The sequence below is a fragment of the Petromyzon marinus genome, unplaced genomic scaffold (genome assembly GCF_048934315.1).
Source record: "Petromyzon marinus isolate PM22_M1 ecotype Great Lakes invasive population unplaced genomic scaffold, UKy_Petmar_22M1.pri1.0 PM_G_Scaffold_17, whole genome shotgun sequence".
NCBI classification, from domain to species: Eukaryota; Metazoa; Chordata; class Hyperoartia; order Petromyzontiformes; family Petromyzontidae; genus Petromyzon; species Petromyzon marinus.
The window spans coordinates 163,875-176,477 of record NW_027422728.1 but is presented as its reverse complement, the minus strand read 5'-3'; the positions used below and the strand labels follow the sequence as shown (position 1 = coordinate 176,477).

The following is a 12,603-nucleotide window of genomic DNA, read 5'->3' as shown; positions in this document are numbered from 1 at the left end:
GGACACATCCAAGCAGACGTTGCGAGAGCTGAAATAGCCACTATTCTTAAGAATGCTAAGAAACCCATTAGTAACATCAGCAAAAATGAACGCTCTGAATTCGGGAATTTAAAAAGCAGAAGTGATATAGTCATCCTCTCAGCCGATAAAGGCAACGCTACTGTTATTATGGATAAAGATTCATACAACAACAAAATCCAGAATCTGCTCAACGATGGAAGTTACTCAAAAATAAAAAATGACCCTACTAATAGCCTAGCGATGAAAACCAACAAGATCATCACAAGTTCGACCTCCCTAATCGACCCAACTAAACGTTTCATCCCTAAAACCTTCTGCTGCAAGACCCCCTAGATGCTATGGTCTTCCCAAGATTCATAAAGAAGGCACCCCACTACGACCCTTCGTATCCACGACCAACTCCCCTACCTATAGACTAGCCCGCTTTCTGTCAGATACCTTGCTGCCTTTCACTGGCAAGACCGCCTCAGCAGTACTTAACTCAGCCCAATTGGTCTCTATGGTCAAAGACGTTGTACTGTCCCCTGACGATATCCTTGTCAGCTTCGATGTGGTCTCTTTGTTCACCAAGGTCCCAGTACCTGATACCATTGAAATAATTGAAAATTTGGTCCAACATGGACTAGACCCCGACACACCTGCACTGGTTAGGCACTGCCTCAACAATACCTACTTTACTTGGAATGGCTCCTTCTACAAACAAAATGAGGGTACCCCCATGGGATCCCCCTTGTCACCAGTGATAGCCAATATTTTCATGGAGAAATTTGAATCAGACGCCATCCAGACTTCCACCCTCAGACCTTCCCTGTGGAAGAGATATGTGGATGACACTTTCGTCATTTGGCCACATGGCCTCCCAGCTCTGAACCTTTTCCTACACCACATCAATTCCAGACATCCCGCCATCAAATTCACCATGAAAGTGGAGAAAGATGGCAAGCTACCATTCTTAGATGTTCTGTTTTAGAGGAGACCTGATGGCTCATTGGGGCATTCTGTCTACAGGAAACCCACCCACACAGATTCCTACTTGAAACCTGATTCCCACCACCACCCAGCCCAAAATAATTCTCGAATCAAAACTTTATACCATAGGGCTCATTGCATTTCGGACCAACACCACCTGACCAGTAAATTAAAACATGTACACCTGGCCCTCAAAAGGAATGGTTACTCTGACCGTACCATCCGCCAAGCTGTCTCTCCCTCCATACAGAAACAACCACTTGATACTCCGGTCAAAACCATCACACTTCCATATATAGCAGGCGTTACTAAAAAGATTTCCAAAATTTGAAACAAACACAAGATCCAGGTCCGGTTCAATACAGTACACAAAATTCGTGATCTGATCCCATCGGTGAAGGATGTCATTCCTGATTTACAGTACCCCGGGGTTTACAAATTGAGTTGTACGTGCGGTGATTGCTATATCGGTGAGACAAAGCGACAAGTCTCTGACCGAATTCGCGAGCACAAATCAGATTTGAAACACGGCAAAACGAATTCTTCTGCCGTGGCTGATCACTGTTACAACGCTGTGAGGGATCACGATATAATTTTCTCCGATACCAAGGTTCTTTGCAAACCCACGGGCTTTCTTTTATCAGAGATTTGTTCATGAAGCAATTCAGATCTACAAACACAGACACAATTTCAACCGAGAGGATGGTTTCAAATTAAGCAACCATTGGAAAGATGTTCTAAATCGAACTAAACATTAAACTAATTTCAATGGTACAGTATATTTTTCAAGTAGTGGTACCCCAAACTTTCGCAGCTCTTATAAATTCCCTTTTCACACCATCAATAGGTAAACTCCCCCTCCCCCCCTTCCCCCTCGCGCTAAACGGCACGTACACCACCTCTTTCCTAAAATCCGCCGATCGAATGCTAATTTTTATGCTAATTTCTTCGTCAGAACACCTTGTTTGCTCGCACACAGTTTAAAGGTCCGCTGTCTGAGCGTGGTTGTGTTTCGCTAAATTCTCCTGTTTGATGAGTACTAGGTGCCTCGGTGAATGTATATGCTCTGACTTTAACATAGCTATTTCTGTGACCAGTTATAAGCTAATCACTCAGCTATTTCAATGCTAAATTCTATGCTAATTCCTTTTTCTTCTTTGGTTCTTTCGGTAAAGTCACGTAGAATGATAATAAAATAATAAATTGATAAAATAAAATAACACAATAATATTCTCACGACGTTTCGGCCACAACACAAGCGGCCTTCATCAGGTGAAGGGGGCGAGACTGTCTGGTAGGACAGCGCTGGAGTGAAAGAGCCACGTTCAGATACGGCCTTTAAGCTGTGTGAGAGGAACAAAGCGCCTTGACAAAGGAATTAGCATAGAATTTAGCATTGAAATGGCTGAATGATTAGCTTGTGACTGGTCACAGAAATAGCTATGTTAAAAGTTAAAGCATACACACCCGCAGAGGCACCCATTGTTAAAGGGATTAGCATAGAATTTAGCATTGAAATAGCTAAGTTAAGGCATACACATCTTGACAATGGAATTAGCATAGAATTTAGCATTGAGATAGCTGAGTGGTTAGCTTGTACCTGCTGCAGAAATAGCTACGTTAAAGTCAGAGCATACACATTCACCGAGGCCCTTAGTACAAATCAAACAGGAGAATTTAGCATTGAAATAACTAGGCAAATCCAGCATTGAAACAACTGAATGATTAGCTAGTGACTGGTCACAGAAATGACTACACATCTGAGCTATTCACAGTACTATATAGTGAACCAATAAAAACTAAAATATAAATTACCTTCATGTTATCAATAAACTCTATATTCTCCAATCAGCTAAGCTACCAACAATAAGTCGTTATATATCACAATGCTATATGGCGAAAAAATGGGTGGATTCTTACCCTCAAATTTCAGCCCCACGGATAGCTACGGGTCCCGTTCAGACGGACGAGTTCGTCCATGGTCGGAACAGAGGAGGGGGAGAGAGACAGCTGCGAGGCCCTAGTATGCTCCATATTGTAAAACTATACCATTAACCGTGGTGTGAGAGGTATTAAGAGGCAATGCTGGCGAAAGAGCTGCGGTCTGAAGGTCATCGTAAAAATACAATTAATTAAGAACAGAAATGATTTAAAACATCTTTCCAGTGAAGTCACGTTGAAGAGAAACAACAAAATAACAAAATATATATAAAACAATAAAAAATTCTCACGACGTTTCGACCATAAATCAAACGGTCATCATCAGGTGTGTCGGTTTGCATAAATTTATTCTCTTCAACGTGACTTTACCGAAAAAACTAAGAATATGAATTACTGCAGTCACGAAAGCTTTAAATCAAAATCTTTCCAGTGGTTACTAAGCCTGAATCCATCTTTAGCTTGTGACCAGTCACAAGCTAATCATTCAGCCATTTCAATGCTAAATTCTATGCTAAGTCCTTTGTCAAGGCGCTTTGTTCCTCTCACACAGCTTAAAGGCCGTATCTGAACGTGGCTCTTTTACTCCAGCGCTGTCCTACCAGACAGTCTCGCCCCCTTCACCTGATGAAGGCCGCTTGTGTTGTGGCCGAAACGTCGTGAGAATATTATTGTGTTATTTTATTTTATCAATTTATTATTTTATTATCATTCTACGTGACTTTACCGAAAGAACCAAAGAAGATGAATCATTGCAGTCACGAAAGCTTTAAATCGAAATTTAAAAAGCTAATTCCTTTGTCAAGGGGTACCTCTGCGGATGTGTATACTTTAACTTAGCTATTTCAATGAGCCATTTCAATGCTAAATTCTATGCTAATTCCTTTGTCAAGGCGCTTGGTGTTTTTCTTCTCACACAGCTTAAAGGTCGTGGCTTCTTCCACTCCAGCGCTGTCCTCCAGACAGTCTCGTCCCTTCACCTGATGAAGGCCGCTTGTGTTGTGGCCGAAACGTCGTGATTTTTTGTTATTTTATTTTCACCTACGTGACTTTACCCAATATAACCAAAGAGTATGGATCCTAGCAGTCACGAAAGCTTTAAATCTAGAAAGGAGCGTGTCTCATCCCCGGAAGTGACGTCATGCCACCTGCTGCCACGTGACGTCACGAGGTAACAGGAAGCTATCGCTTCCTGCACTGAAATCCGAGGTGAGAAATTCTCATTGCTGTTGTGGTTGTTGTGGTGGTTGTGGTGGTGGTTGTTGTTGTTTACCAAGGTAGAGCCTCGCTCTCTCTCGTAGGGATGTCAGTTGAGTAGCAGCGAGCATGGGAATCGATGTCCAGGTTGGAACTTTACAACGCGGGGCCTAGCCACGCGGGGCCTTGCCTCCTGCCTTCGCCTGATTGCGTTTATTTAAATTATCTTGCTTAAGTTTAATTTGTCTTCACCCGGCTCGCCACTTTGTAACTTTGTTTTATTGTAAATATTCACGCAGTTTTTATTTTTTTCACCAGGCCAAGCCCACTTGAGCTGCTATACCGCTCTTGTTATCAGAAGCGACCTGCCCACAACAACAATAACAACAAGGTGGGACTTGATAATTGGTTTTTTACCCTTTTATCTGGCAACAAAACTGACACCTTTTTTATAAGGAGTCATGTTTACATTGACCACAATACCTGCGGTCGGAAAGCAAACACAAAACAACAACTCTGATAATGTATTGGAACTGTCCTTGAAATTGATTGGTCCACACCCGAGACAGCTTTCTTTAGAGCCTCGTCTCACGTTGGTGTTGGACCAGAAGACAATGCACCACAGTGCCACATACATTATCAGAGTTGTTGTTTTGTGTTTGCGTTCCGACCGCAGGTATTGTGGTCAATGTAAACATGACTCCTTGTAAAAAAGGTGTCAGTTTTGTTGCCAGATAAAAGGGTAAAAAAACAATCATTTTGTTACTGGCAAATGAGGTTTCCAATGGTGTAAGGTGGGGCTTGTCAACAGCGTGGTGGTGTTCACTCTAGACGCGTTGGCAGTGTTCACTCTAGACACGTGGCGGTGTTCACTCTAGACGCGTAGTGGTGTTCACTCTAGATGTGTGGTGGTGTTCACTCTAGACACGTGGCGGTGTTCACTCTAGACACGTGGCGGTGTTCACTCTAGACGCTTGGTGGTGTTCACTCTAGACGCGTGGCGGTGTTAATTCTCTACATGTAGAGGGGAGACCGGGGGATCGGGAAGGAAATCCACACAACCACGGGGAGAGAGAGAGAAACGCAGCCTCGGCTGTGTTGATTGATCCTCAATTAACTACTTGGTGGAGTGAGGAAGCATTAATACTGAGCAGGTGAAGGTGGCCAGGCGTGGGTCTGGACACACCACCACCTGTGAACCATGCCAGTGTGTGACAGTGGTGGAGCCAGTGGGGGGTGGGGTGGCACGTGCCCCCCCAACGATCCGATTGAAATCCCTCATTTTGATAGGATCATTGGGGTTTATTAGTAACGAGCTTCACTACCCAGCTTCGCCCGGGACTTGGATTCTTGTCTTTGGTTAACTTCGCATTCCCTTCTATTTCACTGAAAAACCCTGGAAAAAAATGATGCTTGCAAGAAAGAAAAAAGCCAAAACAAATAAATTTTAGATTTAAAGCTTTCGTGACTGCTAGGATCCATACTCTTTGGTTCTATTGGGTAAAGTCACGTAGGTGAAAATAAAATAACAAAAAATCACGACGTTTCGGCCACAACACAAGCGGCCTTCATCAGGTGAAGGGACGAGACTGTCTGGAGGACAGCGCTGGAGTGGGAGAAGCCACGCTTAGATCACGACCTTTAAGCTGTGTGAGAAGAAAAACACAAAGCGCCTTGACAAAGGAATTAGCATATAATTTAGCATTGAAATGGCTCATTGAAATAGCTAAGTTAAAGTATACACATCCGCAGAGGTACCCCTTGACAAAGGACTTAGCATAGAATCTAGCATTGAAATAGCTGAGTGATTAGCTTGTAACTGGTCACAGAAATAGCTATGTTAAAGTCAGAGCATATACATTCACCGAGGCACCTAGTACTCATCAAACAGGAGAATTTAGCGAAACACAACCACGCTCAGACAGCGGACCTTTAGACTGTGTGCGAGCAAACAAGGTGTTCTGACAAAGAAATTAGCATAAAAATTAGCATTTGATTGGCGGATTTTAGGAAAGAGGTGGTGTACGTGCCGTTTGGCGCGGGGGGGGAGAAGGGGGGGAGGGGGAGTTTACCTATTGATGGTGTGAAAAGGGAATTTATAAGAGCTGCGAAAGTTTGGGGTACCACTACTTGAAAAATATACTGTACCATTGAAATGAGTTTAATGTTTAGTTCGATTTAGAACACCTTTCCAATGGTTGCTTAATTTGAAACCATCCTCTCGGTTGAAATTGTGTCTGTGTTTGTAGATCTGAATTGCTTCATGAACAAATCTCTGATAAAAGCCCGTGGGTTTGCAAAGAACCTTGGTATCGGAGAAAATTATATCGTGATCCCCCACAGCGTTGTAAAAGTGATCATCCACGGCAGAAGAATTCGTTTTGCCGTGTTTCAAATCTGATTTGTGCTCGCGAATTCGGTCAGAGACATGTCGCTTTGTCTCACCGATATAGCAATCACCGCAGGTACATCTCAATTTGTAAACCCCGGGGTACTGTACATCAGGAATGACATCCTTCACGGATGGGATCAGATCATGAATTTTGTGTACTGTATTGAACCGGACCTGGATCTTGTGTTTGTTTAGAATTTTGGAAATCTTTTTAGTAACGCCTGCTATATATGGAAGTGTGATGGTTTTGACCGGAGTATCAAGTGTTGTTTCTGTATGGAGGGAGAGACAGCTTGGCGGATGGTACGGTCAGAGTAACCATTCCTTTTGAGGGCCAGGTGTACATGTTTTAATTCACTGGTCAGGTGGTGTTGGTCCGAAATGTAATGAGCCCTATGGTATAAAGTTTTGATGAGAGAATTATTTTGGGCTTGGTGGTGGTGGGAATCAGGTTTCAAGTAGGAATCTGTGTGGGTGGGTTTCCTGTAGACAGAATGCCCCAATGGGCCATCAGGTCTACACTCAAACAGAACATCTAAGAATGGTAGCTTGCCATCTTTCTCCACTTCCATTTTGAATTTGATGGCGGGATGTCTGGAATTGATGTGGTGTAGGAAAAGGTTCAGAGCTGGGAGGCCATGTGGCCAAATGACGAAAGTGTCATCCACATATCTCTTCCACAGGGAAGGTCTGAGGGTGGAAGTCTGGATGGCGTCTGATTCAAATTTCTCCATGGAAATAGTGGCTATCACTGGTGATAAGGGGGATCCCATGGGGGTACCCTCATTTTGTTTGTAGAAGGAGCCATTCCAAGTAAAGTAGGTATTGTTGAGGCAGTGCCTAACCAGTGCAGGTGTGTCGGGGTCTAGTCCATGTAGGACCAAATTTTCAATTAGTTTAATGGTATCAGGTACTGGGACCTTGGTGAACAAAGAGACCACATCGAAGCTGACAAGGATATCGTCAGGGGACAGTACAACGTCTTTGACCATAGAGACCAATTGGGCTGAGTTAAGTACTGCTGAGGCGGTCTTGCCAGTGAAAGGCAGCAAGGTATCTGACAGAAAGCGGGCTAGTCTATAGGTAGGGGAGTTGATCGTGGATTCGATGGGTCGAAGTGGGGTGCCTTCTTTATGAATCTTGGAAAGACCATAGAATCTACGGGGTCTTGCAGCAGAAGGTTTTAGGGAGGGACGTTTAGTTGGGTCGCTTAGGGAGGTCGAACTTGTGATGATCTTGTTGGTTTTTATCGCTAGGCTATTAGTGGGGTAATTTTTTATTTTTGAATAACTTCCATCGTTGAGCAGATTCTGGATTTTGTTGTTGTATGAATCTTTATCCATAATAACAGTAGCGTTGCCTTTATCGGCTGAGAGGATGACTATATCACTTCTGTTTTTTTAAATTTGCGAGTTCAGAGCGTTCATTTTTGCTGATGTTACTAATGGGTTTCTTAGCATTCTTAAGAATAGTGGCTATTTCAGCTCTCGCAACATCTGCTTGGATGTGTCCTACGCCTTTGAGGGCTACATCGACCTGAGAGATGATATCATCTATTGGTATGTGTTTTGGGGTGACAGCAAAATTTAGTCCCCTAGCCAGTACTGTTTTCAGATTGTCCGAAATCGGGGTGCTACTCTGATTAATGACGATTTTGTTAACATCTTGTTTTGTTATATGTGGAACTGGGTTCTTCTTTGATAGGTGGTTGAATTTAGAAATCAGGTTAGCTTTACATTACATTTATTTTATTTATACCTACGTTAAATTTTTATTTATTTTATTTATACCTACATAACATTTATTTTATTTTATACCTACGTTAAATTAAATATTTTAATAAATCAATTACTTTGCCTTTGATATATATATGTAGATTAGTAATAAATAGTTAATTGAACTACTTTCACGTTGACGGATTGGAAATAGGAATAGCACTGGCTCACCACGGGGCTTATCGCGTGGTATCTGGGCAGTTTTTTTGAAACGTTATCCCCACAGTTTGTGAGTACAATTCCTCGCAAGTTGCGTCCACAGAGACAGACAGACAATGACGCTTCTAGGTAAGAGTAAGAAATAAATCTACGTGTCGAGGAGAGACGAGAGAGCCAAGAGGTCACCTCGGGAGACGGGGCGGCGCGTCAACCTTAGTCACGTGACTGAGGGAGTGTGGGCGTGCCGTGCGTACGTGTGTGTACTGTGTGTGTGTGTACCGTGTGTGTGTACTGTGTGTGTGTACTGTGTGTGTGTGTGTACCGTGTGTGTGTGTGTGTGTACTGTGTGTGTGTACTGTGCATGTGTGTACCGTGTGTGTGTGTACCGTGCGTGTGTGTGTGTACCGTGCATGTGTACTGTGTGTGTGTGTGTGCGTGTGTATTGTGCATGTGTATTGTGCGTGTGTGTGCACCGTGTGTATGTACTGTGCGTGTGTGTGTACTGTGCGTGCGTGTTGTGCGTGTGTGTGCACCGTGTGTGTGTACCGTGCGTGTGTGTACTGTGTGTGTGTAACATGTGTCTGTACTGTGCGTGTGTGTGTGTACTGTGTGTGTGTTTACTGTGTGTGTGTACTGTGTGTGTGTACTGTGTGTGTGTGTACTGTGTGTGTGTGTACCGTGTGTGTGTACACTGTGTGTGTGTGTACACTGTGTGTGTGTAACGTGTGTGGCGGTAGTCTAGCGGTTAGTGCGCTGCTCTACGAACCTGACGACCCGAGTTTGATTCCCGCTCACTGCCAACACCCAGTGACGATTATTTGAACCGGTTCTGGGCCTCCCCTAGGTCGACTCAGCCTCAAGTGAGTACCTGGTGCGGTGCGTAAACATCGCTACTGGGGAGACAAAGGCGGTCGGGCGCGGTGCTGGCCACCCACCCCCTCGTGTACCGTTCCGGCCTTCATAGGTGGTGCTGACACTTGCTAACAGCACTTGCCCCAACAGTGTGTTAAGGCTACACGAGGGATCTTTGTCTTTGTATCACCACCCAGGAGTCACGGAGCTTTTGAGGCTCCGAGCCACGTGGGGATCCACAACAGCGTGAGGCGGTGCCACTCACAGGTGAGACTCGGGGATATGTGATTTCTAATCGATAGCCATCCGTCGGTTAACCCATCGCAACTGCTGAGTCTGTCACGCGACTTCCTCCTTCCAGCGAGCCTTTGACGCTTCACGTGGCCTCAAAGTATACCTGGCCTGGCACGGGCGCCACGGCGATGTCACTGCCACTTACTGGCGAACGGCGGTCGTTGATGTCGGTGTTGACGGCGGCCATTGTCGTGGTACAGGTGCGCGTGGTGCATCGCTACCCCCGGCAAGACGCTGCGGGAGGGGCCAGGAGGAAGAGCGCAATCGGAGTACCACGATGGAGAGAGAGGGGAGAGGCGGGGATGGGGCAGGACAGAGAGGACCAGGGGGTGGGGGGGATCGACCAGGGGGAGATAGATGGGGTGAGATGAGAGAGCTCGTGAGGCAGAGGGCACAGAGGGAGATGGCCAGAATTGAGAGGGGCAGAGGAGAGGGTGGAGAGAGGCCATGGAGAGTGGGGGAGAATGTGGAGCGGGGGCGGGCGGGAAGAGAGCGTGAGATGCGGGTGAGGGAGGGGGCAGGAGGAGGTGGACGGTTGGAAGAAGGGGTCATGGGGCTAGAGGAGGAGCAGTGGGCTCGGAGAGAGCTTGCTCGATGGAGGGGAGGGAGAGACGTGCGCGGGGAACGGGAGGATGGGGTCAGGGCTTTGGGAGCGAGGGAGAACGTGGACCGGGGGGGACAAGAGAGGGAGATGCGGGCGAGGGAGGGCGAGAGGGGTGGACGGGGGGGAGAGAGGCGGGGGGAGAGGGACCCGGTCAGGCAGAGGGGAGTGGGAGAAGTGGTTCAGGTGGCAGAGCGGCATGTGTGGGACATGGAGGGGGCCAGATTGAGGGCAATTAGAGAGGTAGATAATAGAGTGGAGAGGATGTTAGTAAACAGGTCTCGATTGGAGAGAGAGGCGGCCAGATTGAGGGCAGAGGCAGAGGTGCGTAGGCCAATGGACAGGGGAAGAGCGGAGGTGGACATTGTCAGAGGGGCCGGTGGCCCGGGTGGAGAGCAGCAGATAAGAGAGAGAGAGGGAGAGATGCTAAGGTGGGAGAGAGAGGGAGCACGAAGGAGAGATAACAGAGGGGTAGATCGGGGAGCAGAGAGGGAAAGAGCGGAGGCAGACATTGTCAGAAGGGCCGGTGGTCAGGGTAGAGAGCAGCAGATAAGAGAGAGAGCGGGAGAGATGCTAAGGTGGGAGAGAGAGGGGCTTGGAAGGAGGGGAGGGAGAGAGGTAGATAGAAGAAATGAGAGAGAGGTGGCACACAGGGGCATGGAGGGGGCTGGAAGGATCAGAGGTGGCAGAGAGGTAGAAGTGTCGATCGAGAGGGTTAGGCAATACTTGGACAGAGCGTGGAGAGTCGTGGAGGCCGAGAGGGGTCGAGACCGGGGGGCGGGGGGGGAGGTGGTCGCGAGAGACAGAGGAGTCGTGGAGAGAGATAGACGGCAAAGGGAGAGGGGGGAGGGGGGGATGAGAGAAGGGGGAGAGGGAGGAGGGAGGGGACAGTTAATGCACATGATGCGGCATATCGCGAGAGAGAACCACTTGGTGGGAGTGGTAGATAGGGTGCTGGGTATTGTTAACAGGGGGCGAAGGTGGGTGGACAGAGAGGGAGGGAGAGAGAGCGACAAGAGCCCGGCTTGTCGTCGTTGCATCAATGACCGCTGATAGATGATGTTTGCAGGGAGGGGGGACGAGGAGGGGGGTGAGGAGAAAGCAGCGGCGCAGAGATTCAGGCTACACTGCACTACCAACACGGCAGAGACCCCAGTTCGATTCCCGCTCCTGGCCAACAACAACGGTGACGATTATCTCAACCGGTCCTGGGCCACCCTCTTCTAAGCGCCGACTCGGTTTCAAATGACTGGCGGTGTGTTTATGAACATGATTTGGAATTTAAATGCAGCGGGTGTGTGTGGCGTGGGACTCACACGGAGAAGAATGGAAATATTAAGATATGTTTTTCAAACGAACGGTTGTTTGGGTTGCGTTGTGTTCATTAAAGTTACTTGCAATTCAAATACAGGTGTGTTGTTGGTGGTTGTGATGCCAGACGATAACATTGTGAGGAGCAATGCCTGAATCCTTACCCTTGGGGTTCCTCTAGAAATGGCAAAAAGTCACTGAGAGTGGCCACGTGGAGGAGAGGCTGCTACTCTGTACAGAGCTGGACCGGTACCGCCTGGATCTCTGTGGCATTCAGGAGATCCAGTGGACCGGCTCTGACTCCAATTATCATGAGGGGTGCAGAGTCCTCCACTCGGGGCAGGAGAATGCCGAACAACAAGGAGTGGCTCTTATTCTGAAAAAAAGAATGAAGGCGGCGTGGGAAGGTGGCGGCGAGGTGTGGGAAGCTGTAAGCCCCAGGCTACTTTGGGCTCACCTCCCCATCAACAGGAGGCAGAGAATGGTGGTGGTGGCTGCTTACGCCCCCACCGAAGACGAACATCAGTGAAGGGATGCAGGCAAGCCCGTGGATTCAGATTCCTTCTATAAACTCCTGTCACAGGTGTTAGCTAAACGTGGCCCCTCGGGATAGAGTCATCCTGTTGGGTGACTTTAATGCCCAACTTGGTGATGATGCTGGCACCTGGTCTGGAGCGATTGGAAGGCATGGGCCAGATCAACTCAATAACAACGGTAGGAGGCTGTTAGACTTCTGTGCAGCCTGTGGGCTTGTCATTGCCAACACGCTGTTCTGGCATCTGTGCATCCAGACAACATCATGGATTCATGCCGGGTTCAAGCAAGAACATCCGCTGGACTATATAGCAGTGGACCAGCGAATGCAGGCCCATGTCCTTGACACCAGAACCTACAGTGTTGCTGACCTCACTGACCATTAGCTTTTAGCAGGAGCGAGGGACAAAGCAGGAGCGAGGGACAATTAAGCTCCCAAGCATTCACTACGTTATAAACAACATTTTTGCACTCATAAGTCGCTTGCCTAATTGCCTCAGCAACTCGGTGTTTTGTATCGAATCTCATCTCAAATAATCGAAGGGCGCCCCCTAGTGGCA

At 47.1% G+C, this 12,603-nt stretch overlaps 1 long non-coding RNA gene across 1 annotated transcript; it reads left to right on the top strand.

The window, feature by feature from the left end:
- Positions 1 to 4,441: 4,441 nt before the first annotated feature.
- On the top strand, positions 4,442 to 9,883 carry LOC142911187 (uncharacterized). Its single transcript, XR_012933330.1, has 3 exons — positions 4,442 to 4,516; positions 9,501 to 9,570; positions 9,798 to 9,883. It is a non-coding gene; the product is annotated as an uncharacterized LOC142911187 (long non-coding RNA).
- The last annotated feature ends 2,720 nt before the right edge of the window (positions 9,884 to 12,603 follow it).